Source organism: Uranotaenia lowii, chromosome 3, assembly GCF_029784155.1.
Source record: "Uranotaenia lowii strain MFRU-FL chromosome 3, ASM2978415v1, whole genome shotgun sequence".
NCBI lineage: Eukaryota > Metazoa > Arthropoda > Insecta > Diptera > Culicidae > Uranotaenia > Uranotaenia lowii.
Genome location: NC_073693.1, coordinates 89050440 through 89071860, shown reverse-complemented (window position 1 = coordinate 89071860; position 21421 = coordinate 89050440). Strand labels below are relative to the sequence as shown.

At 36.6% G+C, this 21421-nt stretch overlaps 1 protein-coding gene across 4 annotated transcripts in view; it reads left to right on the top strand.

Moving 5' to 3' along the window:
• LOC129752781 (high affinity cAMP-specific and IBMX-insensitive 3',5'-cyclic phosphodiesterase 8) overlaps positions 1–21421 on the top strand; it is a 326911-nt gene that overhangs the window by 227901 nt on the left and 77589 nt on the right. For 2 of the 4 annotated variants that reach the window (XM_055748553.1, XM_055748552.1), the window contains exon 1: positions 5509–5871. The exons of the other annotated variants lie outside the window; for them this stretch is intronic. The gene's annotated coding sequence lies outside the window, so the exon portion shown is untranslated. Of the gene's footprint in view, positions 1–5508; positions 5872–21421 lie in introns of those variants that run through there. 4 annotated transcript variants of the gene reach the window in all.

The following is a 21421-nucleotide window of genomic DNA, read 5'->3' as shown; positions in this document are numbered from 1 at the left end:
TATTGATGTTGGAATCTCTTGAGTTTCAACGTTTTAACTTGAATTTACAAAACCGTAACATTTTATATTCGATTTCTGTTTTGCAAAACTGTTTTTTTTTTTCGTTTGGTTGATTGTCATATACATATATGATGTGTAAAATTATAAACGAAAAATGTACATCTACACAAAAATTTAAATTATGATTGTTGAATTATAAACGAAAACACACTCCAATGATTTTCATGATGTTATGATGAAATCAAAATTCTATCATATTTTTTTGACTCATATATTCGCATTTTATTCTGGAATCTATATTTTCTTACTATCTATATTTGATTTTAGTTTTGGATTTATTCGATTTTCAACATATTTTCTTCGATTTTCAACATATTTTTTATAGTAAAAAAAATTTTTGGCAACTAAAACGAAAATTGGCAACTATTTTAAAAAGCTATTGACTGTCATAACGGCTCGAATGAAACATAGATAGATGGATTTTTAAATGATTCTTTATTTTTTTTTGAATTTTATATTTAGTTAACATTCTAAATGAAAGATAGATCAAAACAAGTGCGCTTGGGAAATTAATTGTTTTTGAAAACTTTGCGATAGGGCTTTTGTGACGTAGACATCTTAAAATACATGGGATTAAACATTTAAATGCATCTGCTTTAACTCAGAGTGATATTTTAAATAACATTCACTAAAATCTCAATATCTCGCAAAAGAGTAGATATTTTTTAAACATACTTTGACAAAAATATTCAAGATAAAAAGAAACTGACTCATGGCATTTTCATTACAATATACAATACAATGAAACAAATAACTCAGAATTCGGAATGAATTATATAATCGGGATAAGGAGTAGATTTATTTTTAAGTCAAACTTCTGCAATTATCGAATTCTTATAAAACAAGTAACTTCGAAACCCGGAAATCAAATAGCTTAACTACAAAAAAAAATGTAAAAAGTTTGGTAGAACCGTACTTTTGAATCGTCAAACTGTTATGTTGTTTTCGTCACAGTAGACAAATTTTGAAAAGTATTTTGAAAAATTGACGTAGTTTGCCACAATTTTGCATCTTTAGATAATCAAAATATCAAACACATAATTTTTGACGAGTTTTCAAAGGTAGCTGTTTTCGGACTTTGTCTCAATTTGCAATTTTTTTGATTTTCTAACATTTAAAAGTTAACATAGAACTGGATTTAGAGAACATTAACGCAAGATTTCCACAATAAATTTATTTTCACCTGAAAGGCAATTTTTGAGCATTTCGTAGCTGATCTACAAATTTTTTTCCGAATCATGTTTTTCAGATTTGTTTTCTTAGACTTTGAATATTGCAAAACTGAAGTGTTGCACCTGAAGGTTTCTAAAATTATAATTATTTACAAATCAGTTGGGAAACAAGAGAGGTACAGTAACGTTCATAATTGTATAGAAATTGGAAGCACGCACACTATCACTTCAACTTTGAATTTCCAGAACTTTTTACTCTGATGATAGTTTTTGGTAAAATTTTCTGCGTCAGATAGGTCAACTATCAGACTATTATACCACAAAATTTGAGCATTCTGGAGTTTATGCGGCCTGAGATACAGTAGTTCTATGAAAATCGGTTTTTTGGACCTTTATCATTCAAATTGCAATATCTCAGAAACTACGCTACATTTTAATTGAAATTTTGCAGAGTGATTGTTGAAAGATAAAGCTAGCATGTCTGAAGTTTTTGAAAAGTTCTATCCATGGGATTAAAAGTTACGCGAGGTACAATATTTCTGGCATGAACCTAGAATTGCGATTTCTGTAGAATTTTTTTTGCCTTTTTGTGTTAATTTGTAATTAATTTGTAGCTTTATGAATGTCTATTTTGACTTACTTTTTGCGCAAAATATTTTGAAAAATGGTAATGGTAATGGAAAATTTAACAATCAATTTAGCAGTTAATTTAGTTTTGACTATCGGCCACTGTCTAACAAACAGTTGTCAAAAGTAACATCTGAGAAAAACTTAAAAACACGAAAAAACTGAGAAAATACCTATTTATTGAAAAATTTATAATTTGATACCTTCAGAAAACATTTGTCCATGTTTATACGATTAAAAATAGCTGGAAACTAAAGTCTCAAAGTTACCACCATCTTGGATTTTTTTTAAGAAAAAAGGATCATATGTAAAGTAGAACACAAGAAAAATGAATCTCGCCTAAAGAAAAATATGCAGAATGTTTGCAACCGTAAAAGTAATTCAATTTTAGTCCATGGTGCTATGTAAGGTTTGAAAAAGAAAATGTAAAAAAAATAGAGTTCACCGATTAGGAAAAGTTCTCAATTTTTAAACAAGTTCGAGCGGTTTTGGTTATTTAATAACGGCTTGAGGGAGGGGGTTATAAAATCTGATTTCTGGTTTTCAAAACTGATTTTTAACTTTTACATTCGTATCTCCATGGAATACATGTTAAATTTTAATGATAATTTTTTTATGACTTTGGATTCGGAATATTTCAGACTGTATAAAGTTGCTCGAGTTTTTTCAACACGTATCCGTGCCGGAAAAACCATGCAATTATATATAAAAACATGACAAAATCCGGCAATTGATTTCAAAAGTGACGACCATAAATCCAGGCAATATCCGAGCAAATTTTTTCAAAACTCAGAAATTACTCAATAATAACTCAAGAAAAAATTTAAATGAATGAATGAATGAATAAATTTTCCAATGAAATCCGGGCAACTGGGCCAAGCCGAACTTTTCCTAAATTTTGTATTAGATATCCAGGCAAACCCGGATAAAATCGGGCAATCTGGCAACTTTTATTTTATATTAATTTTACTTCTCAATTGTCATGAGGAAAATATGTGTTCTGCTTTCGATGAAACATTTAAAATGAAACACAATGAAGGATTGAAAAACATTTATTTGTTTATCTTTAAATTTTTTTCAAAACAGAGAATTTTTGTTGGTGATAGAGATATTATATAAATTGAGAATTTAATTTTGCATTTAACAGCTCTAATCAGAGCTGTTGTTGTTCCGCAATTTTTGCTCGTGACGGTTTAACAATTATTGTTTGAAGATACGAGAAACTGCCTTCTACGTAGACATAATGATTATTGAAAGGCTATATGTTGAACTAATATTCAGTTGATTCGTATGTTAAAAAGATAATGCATTTTTTGTTATGGCATATGGAAAAAAATCGATTTATAGGGGCTACCCGAGAAAATTTGTCCCGGGCCCCCCGATGGCTTAATCTGGCTCTGGATTTCAACGAAAAAAACTGAAAACATGTTTTAGGGCACGTTATAAATTTAGTTAGAAAAATGTTTGTTTATGCTCAGAAGGGGTATTACCTAAATTAATCTTCATAAGATCATAAGAAGTAAAAAAAACGGAACATTTCTATGCATGAAGTTATTAATGCAATTTTTAATGAAAATTAATAAAATTTTCAGCGGAGCTGCCTAGTAATGTAATGCTACATGTGAAAATTTTTGTGATGTTCTGTCATGTGGTTTTTGATATAGCGTTCTAAAAAAAGTTTTCCGACTTCTATTTTCGGGCACCACTTGCGCTATCTATAATGTATACTATGAAGCACCTTTTCCAAACCGAAGCTATTCTCGATTACGTTTCCAATTTCCTTAAATGTGACCTTTAAAATTACTAGCCGATTGTCCTCCTTCGGCACAAAAACTACATATTTGACTTTCTTTCACTACTCCACCACAGTTTTTGCGTAATGGCACGATTTCAGTTCCAACCAAAACAGAGTATAAACTATGCTATTAAAGTGCTATGCAAGGAAAATGGTCGTATTTAGAGGCAGTCTTGTTTGTATATTTAGCCATTCATCGTTATGAAACATTGACAGATTTGCAGCTTCCAAAGATCGTCAGCCTCATAAAGTAATAGATATCATTATTTTTTCAATTTGTTCTCCTTGTTTAACTCAGAATAATACAGACGAGACTTGTCAAAAAAAGGTTTCTGGCAGGAAACCGCCAAGGTGCCCGCTAAATAGTTCGTTTTGCTGTCCGTTACGATCCGTTTTTCAATATCTTTCTTCACTAGCGGTTCAAAATTTTTGCGCACGATTTGACCACCGTATTTTGTTTATTTTACAGGTGGCCAGCTTTTCTACCTTCAAGAAATGAAGTTAGATCTTTTTATTAATCATCTAGACAATCCAGCCAGAAAAACTTGCCTTTTTATCACTTCCCTCATTGAAATTTTTGGAATGCGCTTGATAAAACCTCTCACATTTCTTAACTCCATGGATTGAATCATTTTCGCTTTTTTTCAAATTTTAACTCACTATGAGATTCTTTAGGACATCTTAAAAGATTCACCACATGAAGCTGTTCTTGGATCTCCCACTGAGACTTTTCTAAATTTTTCTGGATCCTGCCCAAAAAAATTTGTCAATAAGTTTCTGTAGTGTAAAGAGTGGTAATTTACCTTGATTCTAGAAACGCATGCACCTTTAATTATTTTTGGAAGGAAAAAAGTCCAAATCACTACCCAGGGAATAATAATAATTGGTATCGATTGAAATTCCGAGAAATTATTTTTTTTCCCTTTCAAAATACGTAACATTTTGCGTCGTCTTCAAAACAATGGATCTTTGATATGATACATTTCCGTTTGCCATTCAACGCAATCGTGGCTCTACCACACTAGAAGGGTACAATTTAATGTAGAAAATAAATAAAAAATAAATTAATATTATTGCTTAAGGGATATCAATACCGAATCGTAAAATAAAAGCTAAATAGTCGTTCAGAGTTTGCTGTAATTCCGTTAAACTACGAAATAAGTTAATTCACAGTCAAGCACCCCCACATTTGCCTCATGATGATCATAATCATCACCACACCGAGCAATCCAATCGTACCTCGTGGTCTTCCTGAAAACAATTCTCACCTCTTCTTGATGGCAGTGGCCACTTCGCGAAATCACCCGCGCACACGGGAGCTTGATAAGACGCGCGAGTTATCAACAACAAAAATATACCAACCAACCACCAATATCATCTATGTCCAAATCAAGATTAGCAACCGGTAGGGTCGGTGGCACAAATTGTCAGTCAAGTTTTTTTTCGTATGATGATTTCAAAAGTATATTTTTAAAACCAAATTTTCCAGTAGACGTATGTTATATTGTATGTCATCATATTCAGAACAAACTATCCGTTGATAAAAAATAAAAAGCCCTAAATAATGTTTGTTATCCTGCGAACCCGTAGATAATTCTAACAACAAATTATTGCATCTATACCAGTCTTGTTATCACAAACAGTCGTCAAAGACGCACACTGCCGCTGTTGATAACAACTTTGATAGAACAGACTGAGTCCTACCGTATCGCGTGCTTTGACAAATACCTAACTGGTAAACGTTACGCTGTTGGAAGGTATTAAGAGCATCAACCGTCGAGTGTTTGTAGCAAATTCCAGCAAAGTTGCAATCCGGGCAGGGATCTTCCATCTTCCTGATGGGTTCCGTCGGCTAGTAGCTAAATATCCACCGGTTAGAGAAGGTCGGTTCCAGGAAAGGCTAGCCGACAGTTCTGTCTGTTGTTTGATTAGCTCAAAACATCAGCGGTGTGTTAATTAATTGCGCGCCATTTAAAGTTCCGCGAACGACGACTGTTGTGTTACAAAGTGTGTGGTTTTCTTGAAGCGTTTGGTGAATGCAAAGCGAAAAATCGAAATTCTTTTCCATTTCCAAGGCTGTGATTTATTTGTGTTAAAGTGACCAAAGAAAAACAGATTCTTGAATAGCAGTGACCCAGAAGAAATAAAGCACAAATAAAGTTGAAGAACTGGCAGTGAAGAGCCAGTAAAAAATAGAAAAACGCAGATTGCAGTGTGGTGGGTTAACTTTAAACTGCTGAAAGAGGGATATTTAAAACTAAGAGAAGGAAAAAAACCAAACAACCCTATATAAGTTCCAAGGATTAGCTGCTCGGGAGATATCTTAGCGAGATACTTTAACCCACAAGGAAAGAGAAGCAAAACCTCCCGTGAATTGGCGTGATTGGATGTAATTAAACGAACGTGATATCCTACTGCATGCTGACGTCGTCAATAGTGACTGCTGCACAATAAATTACAGTAGGAAAAATTTCTACCGTCACAACACGACACTGTATCGTGCTGCACAATTGAATCCGGTGTTATTTCAAATCCTGCTGCGTAGATTTCAGATTTTAATCTTATGACAACATTTTCTAGTAAGGGGGTTCCATTAGGTCTAAGCACGATTTGAAATGAACAGTATAGACACAATTTAGGAAGAAATCCATTTTTTTACTTTTGTGTTGTCTATAGACTACTTTTACAGTGAGTTCATAAAAAAATAGAATCCAGTCAATCGTAGGCCAATGATCGAAATTTTGATCGAAGGCTGCTCATTAGCTTCAGTAGACAGGGGTTTGCGATGATTTTAACCACTTTTTTCCAGTCTTTTGCAAAGTTTATGATATAATCTGAAGGCTTCGCATGTTTCACCTCATTCAATATGATTTGGACTTTGTTGGATTGGTACCAAGCCATCGTGTCCTTTGACTAGTGAACTGATGGAAAATCAGGGCACAACAGTACTGGGTGATCATGCTTGCGAATCATTGAACAGAAGACCACGCTGCAGGCACTCTCGGCACTCGGCACGGCTCGGAATGCGTGCCACACTTACCTATAGCTTGACGAACCTCTTCTATAGAAGTTTATGTCTCCGTATAATCAACACTTTGACCATCATGATCAGTTTAATATTGGTCACCCGGAAGCGATTTGTAATCAAAGTTGCAATAGGTTTCGTCGTCGATGATAACCGATTTTCCAGACAGCAGTTAATTATATTATTTACGAGCTCAGGTTGAATTAGTCTCAGCTTCGGCGTTTTCTGATTCCTATATGCCTTTAGACCCAATATTACCTTGGCACGGTAAGTTGTACGGAGAGAAGACCAAACATTTTTGGCTAAATCCCGAACTGAGACAGTCTTTCTACAGGCGTAAGCATGACTTTCCGGTCCAAAGTTTTGTCCACCGAACTCGGTTTCAGCCCATTTTGATGTCCACGAAGCTGCTTTCCATTCCGTGCTTCCGAATCGCATTTAGGACCGCTCCAATGCTTACTTCTTACATTTTCACCAACTGACTCAGCGGAACGTTGGAAAAGGTACACCATATGTGTACGATTATTTTGGAAATGCCTCTTATTTTCATGAAAATAATAAAAACAGCTGTTTAAAGGTCATCCAGAATTAGCAGGGTTGTATCAAAATCGTGCTTAAACATAATGGGACACCTTATAAATATGAGAAAACTACATATGTATGTGCCCATAAGGAGACATCTGTTTTCTATACATTAGAGAAATTTTTATGTTTAAATCTCATAGCCACCTCGGATAAGCGAAACTCCAGTTAACACGAAACCTGGTTTGCATATCATCCAGGACCCAGAAATATGAGGATCTTGTATGCACCTGGCCACAGCTCACAGGGATAAATAGGCCTAAAAAATGATCATAATTCAAAACGGACAAACATAAACGATAGGATAGACATTTGATGTCTTCACAGCATTTTCATTTTTTTTGATGATCTTTCATATTTTTGCATAAAAAGTGAGTTTTTAACCTTGCAGGGAGAAGAAATATTTATTTTTCAAATAATAAGTTTAGACTCTTGATATATTCACAAAAGTTGTAAATCTCACTATTTCAAGAATCTTTGTCGAAAACATCATCAAGATCACATGAGAATGAAAAAAAAGGAGCGTTTTAAAAATTACAAAAGTTATTTTGAGGTTTATTTAATACTAGTTGATCCGGTGCGTTTTGCTACACCATCCGAAAATTAATGAAATTCTAGGAAATTATTTCAATTTTGATTTTGTTTTTCTTAGGATACCTTGAGAACTTGATTTGTGCTGAAAAGACCCCTTTCCTCTTCCCATCCGCAAATACTGGCAGGAGGTAGGGATACTATTTTTTCGTAATCAAAACTATGAGGGGGGTTTCATTGGTTGATAAGTTCTTAAGCAACAACATTTATATGGAACCCCCACCATCCATCCCTCCACTCTCAACAATACAAAGCAGAAGGGCCTGTAACATTCATAGAAAAATATCTCGTACTCAAATACTTCCTATGTCAAATGTGATTGTATTTGTATTAATTGTTGTAATTACTTAAATATCAAGTTATATCAACAAAATTGTATTGGGGCCCCTCCCGACTTCCTATGTACTCTCTAGAAGAAGGGTGGCGTTGACCATGCCTTGTACCCGAAACCATTTCTTGTACCATAAAACTATTCCTCGCACCCAAATGATTTCCCAGGCATGTTTGGTTCCGTTTGTTAGATAAGTTCTTGGTTTATGCAAAACAATTCTATGGGAGCTCCCCTCTTCCCTAACATTATTCCCAATTGGAGGATAAAGGATTCTCAAATAAGCATATGGCCATTTCTCGTATCCAAATGCCCTCCCATGTCAAATTTGGTTCCATTTGCTTCATTCATTCTTGAGTTATGCGAAAAATTGTTAAGGAGCCCCTTTCTCCTTACTATCAGGCCATTGAACTGAGTCAGTAGTAGTAAATTTTTCGTATTCAAATACCTTCCCATGCCAAATTTAGTACCCAAATACCCTTACAAGCCAAATTTGGTTCCATTTGCTCGAATAGTTCTCAAGTTATGCAAAAAAAAGTTATGAAAGCTCCCCTCCTCCTTTCTTATACCCCCGTTGGAAGAAGGGAGGTGTCTGAAATAATTATAGAAACCATTCTTGTATTCTTTCCCCCCCCCCTTCATGTGAAAGGGAGGGGTCTCAAACTGTAATAGAAACCTTCCCCGGCCTTCAATACCCCCACCAGCCAAGTTTCACACAAATCGGTTCTGAAGTTTCCGAGTCTATAGGGAACAGACAGATAGACAGACAGAAATTCATATTTAAGTTTATGTAATCGACCATTTTTGATGTTTAATGTTCTATTTTTGGCTATTTTTCGGTCTTGAATTTGAACAACTTTCTTTTTAAAGTGCTCGATTTTTCGACCATTTTTGGTGATCTTCCTTAAGGGTATTGTCTAACAGTTGTTATTGTTAGATTTCGTTTTTTTTTTTTTGCAACGTTTATGTGGCCACTCTTCGCTGCTCTTTTTTTAATCTGAATTAAAAAAACAATTTCTCATTCGATTTTCGATGGCGCACTGTAACTTTCGTTTTGAGTTATGGAATTCATATTCAAAAATTCCAAAATTCTAGTTTTAATTGTATGGAATAACCATTTCTCCAGGCGAAAGGATCTCAAATCGCCACAGAATTAAACGCAAATACTCTTCTCATCATACCCTCGGATCATGTAATATATGGTTCCATTTGCTTGATAAGATTTTGAGTAATGCTATCAAATGCTAACTTATATAGGAGCAGTCACCGTTGCCATCTACCCTGTGGATAAAGGAGTCTTGAATAGTCATAAACACATTTTTTCGAAGCAAATTATTCCTTTCTCCTTTCTCACCCAATGAAGGTGGAAAAAAATTCAAATTAAAACGGAAACAATTTTGCACCTAAATATCTTCCCAAACCAAATTATATAGGAGGTCTACTCTTCTTTTGTTATAGAAAAATGTCTTGTGCCTCAATAACATCCTATGTCATCCATGGTTCTATTTATTTGATTAGTTCTGGACCTGGCCTTTCAATCCCAAGTAACACCGATAGTTTTATAAGACTCTTCAAGTCCCTTATAAAACCAAAATTTTATTAAGTAGCCTACTATAGAACTTTAAATGTCACTTAGGAATGTTTTCATTAAAATGAGGGAGAGGTCTCATACTATAAAGGAATAATTTCTCGTACCCAAACACTATCCCATTAGACTGAGTCGATTTGAGGTCATTTTGAATTTCTCAAACCCTGGAGTCTTAAAACCTTCGTTTTAATTCAAATCTCATCCATGATTTTTAGCAGAATTTTTAAGTAACGTTTACATGAGTAAATTTGGACTTTTAGGTTTTTATGGGAAAATTGAATATTTTGTACTGAAAAATCAACATCATTTTTTTTTTCTTCTGTGTAACAGAGCCTGTTAATGGTTTTTGTGCCAATTTAAAAATTCTTCAAAGAAAATTTTCCGCTGAACAACTTTGTCGAAGATCGTAACTTCGTATCTTATTAGACAGAAAAGTTATTAGCTGTTTAAAAGGGGTATGTCTTTCGGCATTGATAAACAATAAATTCAATTTACACCACTGCTTGTGCCTCGTGAACGACTTGAAGTATTGCATAAAAATTAGTCATGCAATACCTAGCAGGCTTTGTTGCACAGAAGAAACAAAAATGATGTTGATTTTTCAATACAAAATATTCAATTTTCCCATACAAACCTAAAAGTTCAAATTTACTTATGTAAACGTTACTTAAAAATTCTGTAAAAAATCATGGATAAGTTTTGAACCAAAACGAAGCTTTTAAGGCTCCAGGGTTTGAGAAATTCAAAAATGACCCCAAATCGACTCAGTCTACTATCCCATGCCAAATTTGGTAATCTTTGCTAGGATAGTTCTTGATATAATCTAAAAGATGTATTTTACCTTTAACCCTGAATTCCTCAGTTTTTTCAACTGCAAGGAGAGATGGTCCTAAAACCGTTATAGAAAGATTTCTCGTATCTAATTATTCTCCCATGCTAAACTTGGTTCCATTAGCTTGTTTCGTTCTTTAAAAAGGAAAAGGTGTATGGGAGTCTTCTCTTCCTCTATCTATCCTCCCAATGGAAGTCTCTATCCATCATGCAAAGTTTTGTGTTATTCGAATATACTCTCAATTTATTTCTTTAGGAAACATGATGGAAATTCAAAGTTGCTTGAAAAAAGTATTGTTTTTTGTCATACGACGGAAACGGTTCTTTTTAGTATTGTCTGTGGTGAATTTATTTCCATAGCCTATTTCTTTTTTAAAATCCATTCTCCCTTTCCGCTCAAACACGCCGATTTCATGTCACTTCCGCTTTTCAACCGAACCCGATCCTACCGCTCCAAATTACGAATCTAGAATGATCAAAGTAATCAGTTTATCCAAAAATCTCCTACGTCAGCAACTCAAGTTCACTCATCAATACATTCATCACTGTTTTCCTCTCATGCGTCACTCAATTTTTTTATATAAGCACTCAACCTTTACGATGTACACTCTAAAATCACACGATAATATATACTCAATTATTTAGACAATTTGTTACACTGTTTTAATAATTCATTTGACATTAGTTAAATATGCAGCATCAGAATATTCAAATAAATTGAATACTATTTAATCAAAGCAGTTTCTATCCAATATTGAACGATTCATATTCAATGAAATGTGATTTTATTATTCTTTTATTAAATAATTATTTAAATAAAATATTTCATCCTGGCATATCTACCACATTGTCCTTGTAAAAAGCTGTTAAAACCATATTTTGGATCTTGAGAGAAAACATTTTGTGAAATTTTTCCCGCGAATTTAGTTCAAATTTTAACAAAGTGCGTTGACTGATGAAATTATGATTCCCGGCAAACAGCCTCAAGTAACCGGTTACTTTCAGCGATAAAACATCATTTTCTAACATAATCAAACTGATTGCTACTCACAATTTACACATTTGATACAATACATGCGTTAAAAACAAAGAAATTGTGCGTAGCCGGTCAGTAGGAACAGGGCCGTAGGAAGAACCGACTCATGGAGGGGTTGTTTTGGTGGCTGATTTTTACCTATGATTTTTTGCCCAATAACGCACGAACAAAAAAAAATTAAATCAAAATTTGTTTGTAACTATATGATTATTCATTTTTAAGTACTCTATAATAGTTTTCGTATTCAATCGTAACGAAAAGTGTTCCTTAGCCTAAAGGGCGAGTCTTTCATAATGAAACCTACAGAAACAATATATGGAATTTTCTTTCATTGATGGTTAAATTTTATTAATTTGGTCAAGAGCCTGGTAGATTAAAGTTATTTGATTTGAGCATAAAATAAGTTTTCTTGAATAGCCTTCAATTTCTAAACAAAGTTTATTCTATACTCAAATCAAACAAGCCCAATCTTCCAAACTCTTTTACCAGTTCCAAGATTCTAACCTAAGATGAGAATAAATAAAATGCTCCAAAAAAAACAGTTACAGATAAAAAAAAAATACGGATCAAATTCTCTTGATGCAAACTTGAACTAACTTTATGATTTAAATTTGAAATTCGGCATTAAAAACTTCAATACCAATAATGTTAAACAACACATCGAGAAATTATAGAATTTTGTGCAAATTTTTCAGGTGAAGATCAAGTACATGTTTCTTTAACAGTTTCTTTCTTTTCTTTCAAATATTTGCTTTTAAAGAATCAATTCCATAATGAAAATCCTTTGGATGATTTTTTTTTAAATATAATTGAGAATATTTTTCATTAAACAAAACTTTAAAATTTGACTCAATTTGTACTTTATATTTGTGATTTTCAACTTTATTCCGTGTACATTCTCATTCTGATTCAAAAAAAACTTTAAATCAGGAAATTGAATTGACAACCAAATATTTAAGTTCATGTTCTCTTGAATTCCTCAACAATTTTATGTTGATTGAAAAACTCATTCACAAGCCAAATCTTTTTCTAAATTTTCAGTCTGAATTATGAGCCTGAATTCAAAATTTGAATTTTGAATCTGTTTCCGAATTTCAAAAGATTTTTGAAATGTACAAAAAATACGATTTCCGAATCTTATTTCCAAATCAGAATTTTATGAGCCATGTTATAGAGCTCTTATTTCTTATATTTGAATTCTTTAGTGCTGGTTTAATCTTAATTCATTATTTCAATTATTTATTTTTAATCTGTGTTGTGAATCTGAATTAAAATGTGAAATTCAAATGATAAATCTGAATCTGAGTTTTCGATTTTGGATCACCACTTAGAAGCTTTAAATGTTCCAATTTTGTGTCAGAATAAAGTTTTAGTACTTCGAATTGGAATATAAAACAAAATTCTCCATTTTTTATATTCGTAGAACTTTTATCAAAATATTGAAAATGCATATGATTTTCGAAAAACATGATTCAAATTTAATATGAAATGCAAAACCGAATTTGAACCAGGATTCCAAAGCAGCTTTTCATTCCTTTCTTTTTATGATTATTCGAAATGGAATTCAAGAATCCTAAACTTGATACAAAATCAGAAATTCGAAAATGTGTTACTACTATGTTTTCTATGGGAATATTGAGCCAGAACCTCTAAAATGGGTTTATTTAAAATTTAATATTCAGACCTGAATTTCTATGATAAGGTTGCCAGATTTCCCAGATTTAACAGTTAATTAATATAAAATTTTGGAAAAGTCCGGTTCGACCCTGTTGCCCAGATTTCATTGGAAAAGCCCGGATTTTGACCGAGTTTATTCTCATTCTCATTCAAACTTAAAGAATAAATTGTGTTATTTTTATTCATTTATGCGTCCACAATTTTTGAAACAAGTTAAATATAAAAAAGAAACATGAATGATTTTTTCAAGTTTTTTTCTTGATTTTTGATGAGTAATTCCTCGACAATTTTGAAATCAAACACCCGGATTTTGCCAGGTTTTTATATAAAATAGCCCGGATTTGTCCGGCTCGGATACGTGCAAAAAAATTCTGGAAACTTTATTCCATGAACGAGTGAGAAAATTTTGAAAACCGTAACAGAATTTTAAACTTGGGATGGATTTTTGAGGTTTTGGCATTAGTTTTGGCATTAAGTTTTATCAATTTCAAATTTTGAGTGTAAAGAAGAATACCTCGCTTGCTTTTTCGGACACTCATGGGGGGATTAAACCATCAAACCCCCCCCCCCCCCCCCCCTTCCTACGGCCATGATTAGGAACCAACACTTTTGTTTATACACCAATCACCCATCACTAAACGCTTCAAAAAACAACAACAGTTGAAAAAATCGAAAATTTTCCGATGCAAATCTGTTTTACGAAGATAAAGCTACCATTTTTTATCCTTTCATATTTCCCTATCTATTTTCATTTTTCTTTAAAAGTGAACTAGATATCAGCACACAATTGTAATCGAACAAAACGAGTTTGGCTCCTTAAAGCCTAAAGGTATGAGCCGTTTCAAATAAAGAATTTCCAAAAAAAAGCTACCATTTAAGCCCAGTTTAGACCGAATATGTATATACAATCTAGTAAACAAAACCCCTTTTTGCACCAGGAGTTCAGTAATGCTTAGTTCGTTAACGGGCGTCGAATTTAATAATTTGACCGGAAACAAAAAACAAACAAAAATATTTCTGGCTATCGTTAGCATGATTAAGTTATGTTGCTTCAGTGAAATAATCAAACAATGATGCGAACGCAGAATAGAGGACTTATTTTTTCAGAAAATATCCCAGTTTTTTTTTTTCAAAATATACATTTAAGGGTGATTTTGGGCGGTAAATGGGTACTTGATGGTAATCGCATTTGATTTTTTTCGAATCTTATAAATATTAAAAGTGTTGATTTTCATAACATTTTATTATTTCTGACACAGGATGCACTTTATATTTTCTTTTGAAACTCTGTACATTTCACATACCGAACACAAAATATCGTAGCGAAAATAGCCTTTGGGTTGCCTTCAATTCCGAATCTTGTTAAATTATAAAATATTCAAAAAACGAATACACTACAAAATATAAACTTCTCACGAAAAATCAGCATCTCCATCAGCTAGAATTTCTACTTTCGGTTAGCACCCATTTTTAGATCCACGCCATATTGAATACTGTATTCCGTCACATAGATTTAACTTGAATATATTATTCAGAGCTAAGAACGCCGCAAATCCCTTTGTGCTTGGCGAATCACTGGACTCCTACGAAAATCGAATATCAAAGACTTGTTTCTACAGCAAACAGTAAATATGTGAGTTTCACGTATAAATCAAGTGAATTTGTATAAGCTTCTGAATGATTCCGTATTTCGAGCTCAAATTCAGTAAGCGCGTACGTAAAAATGCAGGTGAATTTAACGTTTCCATTTTGGCAAAGTGTATTGTCATTACAGATTCTGTAATAGGCTTTAAAATTCATATTGTAAATTGTAAATATAAATTAATTGTAAATCTGAAGCTGCAATTTTTAAAATTAATTCCGACTCATAACGTTCAATTCTATTTCAAATTCTGAACAGTGATTCTTCATCGAGTATCTAGAACTTTTCATAATAGTTTTGTAAATTCACGTGACATTCCATCTGAAAGCGATTGATTAGCTCAATATCAGCTGTCGATTGGGTGGAAACCCCTTGGTTTTAATTTCCTAGCGTCATTTGAAACGCAGGCTGAATGTTCCAACTACCTACTGATTTTCAATACACCCTTCAATAATCCATCGGTAAACTCTCCTATCTGTTTCTTATCTTTGTAGAACTAAAACGTGTAGTCGTTATAAATCTTTAAATAAAAGCATTTCCAGAAACCAAACAAAACTTGCCTAACTCGTCGTCGAGTGCGACCAATCTTGTTGTTATCTTTTGAAGAAGAACGAAACAAAAAAATGTAACAAATCGATTGCAAATATGTACGTCAACTCCCAAAGCCGGTGACCATTGATGTGAATTAAATTTGGGTTTTTGTTTTTTTTTTGGAAAACCTTTCTACGTCAGCGAGAAATTGCATTTGCGTAGCCACCCCGCGATTTTGAAGATTGAAATGTCCGACTTATTTGCGGTAGACGCTTTTTTCCCTGGCTAGACTCATTGTGCCCAGGCTTAACTGGGCTTTACCTTAATATGAGCATCAATCATACTTTCCTGTCCACGCCTGAAGATGGCGACGAGTGAATCAGAGCGTTATCTGTCGGTTTGTTGTTATTGTTGTAAGGAAGGATGATACCATCAGACAGTGCGTCACTTGTCCATTCAAAAGATATTCAAGTCATTCGATAAAGTGAATCGAAGCATCACGATTGATCAGCTTTTTGATTTTTTGTTTGAATTTTAATCGTGGTATGTGGAATGAACTAAAGTTAATTTTGAATCAGAAATGTAATCAAAAAGACTGTCTAGTATGTAACTTGTCAGGCATTCAATAAAACTCTCATTTGCTTCGCAATAAATTCAATTATATTTTCATATTAAAACAGCGAGCTTCGTAGTTTTTCTTGAATTCCATATTTAGATTTTCCCTCTACTAACGTGTCGGCTTTAACCGGCCGGAACTGTCAGCAGCAGTCAGGAATTACTGGCAACGCAACACTGCAATAAAGAACCGGCAACGTGCCCCACAGGACAGAAAGCAAAAATATCTAATTAAACCAACTGATAACGGCTGACTGTTGGTTTTCCCGCTGAAGGCTGAAACGCCACAGATAGAGACCAAAGCCATAAATAAGCCACGGTTTCATCCAGTACGAGGTGCCTTCTACTCAAATGGAACCATAGGTGGGTGCCTAAATACAGGTGTTGCCTGTAGGTGGCGGTAGAACGGTCATTCTCATTTGAACATATGCTCACTTTTACACCAGCCAATCGTGGCATTGGCATGGTTCAACAGCAAAAAGATTGACAAAAAATCTATGTTGATACTATTAAATCTCAATGGAAAAATCATTTCGCTGAAACTCTTACGGTCTTCTAAATACTGTTTTAGAAATTTTAAGCACACTTTCACACTGCGCTCATCGGCTAACTCTATTTCAAGTCAACACTCCAGCATAGATACCCTACCTCTTGTTACGATTCAAGACTAAGGACCTCTCCTCTGACGACTCGAGGTTCGGCCTTTACTCGTAACTCAAGGCTCGCTTGGTTTGCACGACTAGCGTGCGCTCCGCCTCTGTTCGAGACCACTGCAAGAGATCAATGACCTCTCCTCTAACGACTCGAGATCTCGGCTCCGCTTCGTTTGACTCGAGGCCCTATCCTCTTTGCCCGTCCGTGTACTGAATCGAGAGCAGTTTATCCTGGACACGCGCTTGTCACAGCTTACGTCCGTCCCGGCGAAGACGTCATCCTACACCGACTCGAGTGACTCACCAGCCGACGACGTGAAGTCATCCTACCCGAGAGTATTTCGCGGCGTAAATACTCTTCCCCCTACGAGTTCGACTGCGAAGGAGGTCGAGTCTTATCCCCGAAGCCTCCGTCATAGGGAACGCGTTCTACTCTGATACTCCGCGGCGGTGGAGATATCCTACACAACGATCGCGTCGTACAAGGCAGCTTGGCATACGCAGAAGCTAGAGTCTTATCTTTGTATGCTTCACTGCCAGGTTCGGAAGCCCAATACTCAGATGTTCCCCGACGAAGGAGTCACTAGTGCTGGTTCCAACTCCTCTGCAGGGCAGTCGTGATCCGGGTAAACCCATCGCTGACCACGCGCCAAGTATGGGCATCCTCACACATCCTCAGCACGATGTTATCGGCTGTCGTGTCTAACCCGTATGTAGCAAGCATGTTAGCGCATTCCCCTTCGAACCTCGGACAGTTGAACACTAGGTGCTCTGATGTCTCGATTGTGTCACCGCAGGTTGGGCAGAATGGCGAGGCCACGTGTCCAAACCGATAATGGTACTGCATGAAGCACCACCGATGCCAGTTGGACATTAAGGCCTCTCTGGCAAGTTTCCGCACATCGGGCATGTGCCTGTACTCGTAGTACAGGGTGACAAAAAAGTCCGGTCACACTTTTTTGGGGTCGCCTGTAGCCTACACGTTGCATCTCTCTGGTGCCATTTATATGTCAAATGAAAGGGCTAACTTTGCTGTCCCAAGTGGCAGAGTTTCGTTTCTGTGCAGTTTGTTTACATTGAGTTATGAGCCATGGCAGAGTTAAGAGCAGCTGTTATCGCTGCTCGGTTGGCGCGCAGATGACGAGATTATTTTTTCGGACGGGAAGTTGTTCGTTTTGAAGCAAACATTCAATCGCCAAAATGATCGAGTTTGGAGTGTGAGCCTCCAGCAAGCTCCTGCGTACAAGCTGAACGTTTCCCGGTTCCAAAATAAGACGTCAGTGATAGTTTGGGGAGCCATTTGCAAAAGAGGTAAACTGTCTCTTATTTTTATCGATAAAGGGGTTAAAATCAACGCAGCGTACTACCTAGACACGGTTTTGAAGAAAAATGTTCTGCTTCAAGCTGAACTATTGTTTGAAGACGATTACTACTGCTTCCCGCAAGATGTCGCCCCATCCCACACCGCAAAGGTTGTTCAGGCGTGGTGTGAGGAAAACTTGACCGATTTAATTTCAAAGAATGAATGGCCTCCGTCGACTCCGGATCTGAATTCACTTGATTAAAGCTTAGTTCTTTTAGAAATGGGACAGTTACGAATGCGTGTATCTCAAAAACCATTCGTTTGAACGAAATACTTTCTATGAAGAAAGTGAAGATAAGGTTATGATATTTCATGAAAAAAATTGAAAAAAATTATTTACCGTTTTTTGTTAAAGAAATTTCTACTTTATTCTTGGTATCTCCCATTGACCGGCGCACACTTTTTTCAGTCATGGTATTGATCATTTTCTCCAATTTATACTTCGTAAAATCTATATTTTAGGTAGCTGCACTCTCCTTTTTCAATTTCTGATACTTTTCGGTCCAATACTTCTCTTTTAAAAGAAACTGGAAGCATTTTAGTGGATACAGTTGTTTCGAAATGAACAAATTTGTTTATTTTTTAACAACTTTTTTTAACGTTTTTTTTCGGTACCGGTTTTACAGCTTAAGAGCTTTGGAACTATCAAAAAAATGGTTGTTTGAGGTTGGATTTTAATGAGTCATCACTAGGCAACACTTTTAGCTTATCGGAAAAATTTTTTTTGGACATTTCTGCGATCTACCCTTAGTTTTTCACTTATTGAAAATTAAATATGCTGGTATGAGACTTGACTTCCCTGATGATCCTTGACCGTAGTTGCCGATCATGTTTTTCACTCCAATGCTTGATTTGAACTTTGTGGACATTATTGACAGTGTTTACATACTTATCCACCACAAAAACTCAGTAATTCTTTGAATAATCAACGGTTTTGTCAGCTATCAATTTGATAATGACGAATTGTTAAGGAAACTGTGCAAAATTATTTTTTTCTTTTTCTTTTGCATCGTACATATCTCAAAAACGCGTAAATTTTAAATTTGGAAAAAAATAGGTCGAATAGTACTTTTTACAGACAAAAAAATGCTGTTAAAATTTTTAATATCCGATAACTAGTTAAAGAGCTATTAGCAAATGAAAGTGTCCCATTTCTAAAAGAACTAAGCTTTATTTCGTGTGGGGATACATGATGTCGTAGCTGAACGACTATAAAATAAAAAATTTGGAGCAATTCAAGCGAGTTATCACGAAAATCTGTGACGAGATACCGATGGAGCACGTGCGCGCCGCTTGCGACGACTTTCCGAGACGTCTGAAGTTGGTTCGATCAGAGAAAGGTGGTGTAATTCCGAGATATCGTCTGTGAAGTATCTTTATGAGTTACTGAATAAAGCTATTAAAGAAAGATTCAGATTTTATTCTTATTCTTTGAAATATTGAGATTTTCCTGTGTGACCGGACTTTTTTGTCACCCTGTAGAAGATATCTTCCTCCAGCAAGACAGAAATGCGCATGATCCCCGCCACAACATCAGCAGCTACTGAGGACACCGTTCGGTATGCGCTTATTACTCGCAGGTTCATCAGCCGCTGCACACTGCACTGCTTTTGCAGGTTACACTGCCTGTTCAAGGCTGCTTCCAGGCTGCTGCTCCGTACCGTAAAATGGACAAGGTCACACTCGCAAGAACCCTTCTTCTGCTGCAGCGGATCGCCGAGTTATTCGACATGGCCCGTGAGAGGGCTGCTGTCGACGTGGGCCGTAAAGCTCAGCCGGTCGTCGATCATCACCCCCAGATACTTGATCGCACGCTTGGATTCGATTGCGTATAGTCCAGCTACAATCGTCCCTGATTGTGCTGAAATCAGGTTGGTGATAAGCACCATCTCGGTCTTGTGATGAACCAGACGCAAGTTCTTGGAGTTGGATGTTTCCACCTTCTCGATAGCTACTGTGGCGAGTAGCTGGACCTCTCCGGTTGATGGGCCAGATGCCAGGAGAACCACGTGGTCGGTGAATCCAACGAGTCTCACTCTCATGGGGAGACGCAGTCCTCAGCAGTTCGTCGGGCCAAGAATCGATCCTTGTGGAGCCCCTGCCGAGACACTCACTGTTTCCAGTCCCTCGCTGATCATATGCTGTTGTTGGCGGTTACGGAAGTAACACTCCACCATCCTACAGATATATGCCGGAATCCTCATATGAATGAGCGACGACGCAATCGCTGCGCAACTGACGCTGTTGAAGGCGTTCTTCACGTCAAGGGAGACCACTGCGCAAAACCGGTCTCCTCTCCTCTTCTTCAGTCTGGATTCGTCTGCCCCTTCGATGACACATTGAATGGTATCCACCGCACTGCGGCCTTTCCGAAAACCGAACTGTTTATTGGATAGGCCCTTCGCACTTTCGGTGTAGAGCTGGATCCTACTCTGGACCACCTTATTCAGCACTTTTCTAGCAGTATCCAGTAGACATATCGAGCGATGGGCCACCGGTTGGCTTGCCCGGTTTTGGCAGGAGCATCAATCGCTGCTGCATCCACACTTCTGGGAAGACCCTATCATCCACGTACTGTTGCAATGATGACCGGAACATTTCAGGATGTTCCATGAGCGCCGCCTTCACTGCTACATTAGGGATGCCATCCGGACCAGAGCTTTGTTCAAATGGAGGGACTAAGCTATGTCGCGCAGTTCCACCAGCGAAATCGGCTCCTCTTCACTCGTATCCCAGTCGTATGGGACCCTCGGCCATGTAACTTCCCCGTGCTAAGGGAACAGCTCGTTGATGATCTCTCGCAGTTTGTTCGAACACGATTCCTGTGGTGCACCTCCGCTCCGCGTCTTGGCCATGACAGTCCTGTAAGCGTCGCCCCAGGGGTTGTCATTGGCGTCCTCGCAGAGTTGCCTGAATCGTGCCTTTTTGCTCACCTTGATTGCCCTGCAGAGGGCTGACCTCGCAATTGCGTAAAGCACTCTTCGCTCCGCTCTCGCTGACGGGGACCTCGCTCTCTGCATATATCGCCTAGCCCGTAGTCCACCAGTAGACGGGTTGCCGAGTGCCTTTCCGCTTGGCCCTCCTCGCCATCGTAGCGTCACATGCGTGTGCGAGTATCCTCGCCAGGTTTCCCGCGGACAGGTTTTAGAAGTTCCCTCTCAATTTAACACTTTGACAAAGACGTTCCGGTCGAATTGTGTAGTCTTCCAGAGGCGTGCTCATGTTGTCCTACCTCTTCTACCTGCCCGCGTACTTGTGCGCACACGATAACGAATTGCAAAGTGATCGCTATCGGTGAACGCATC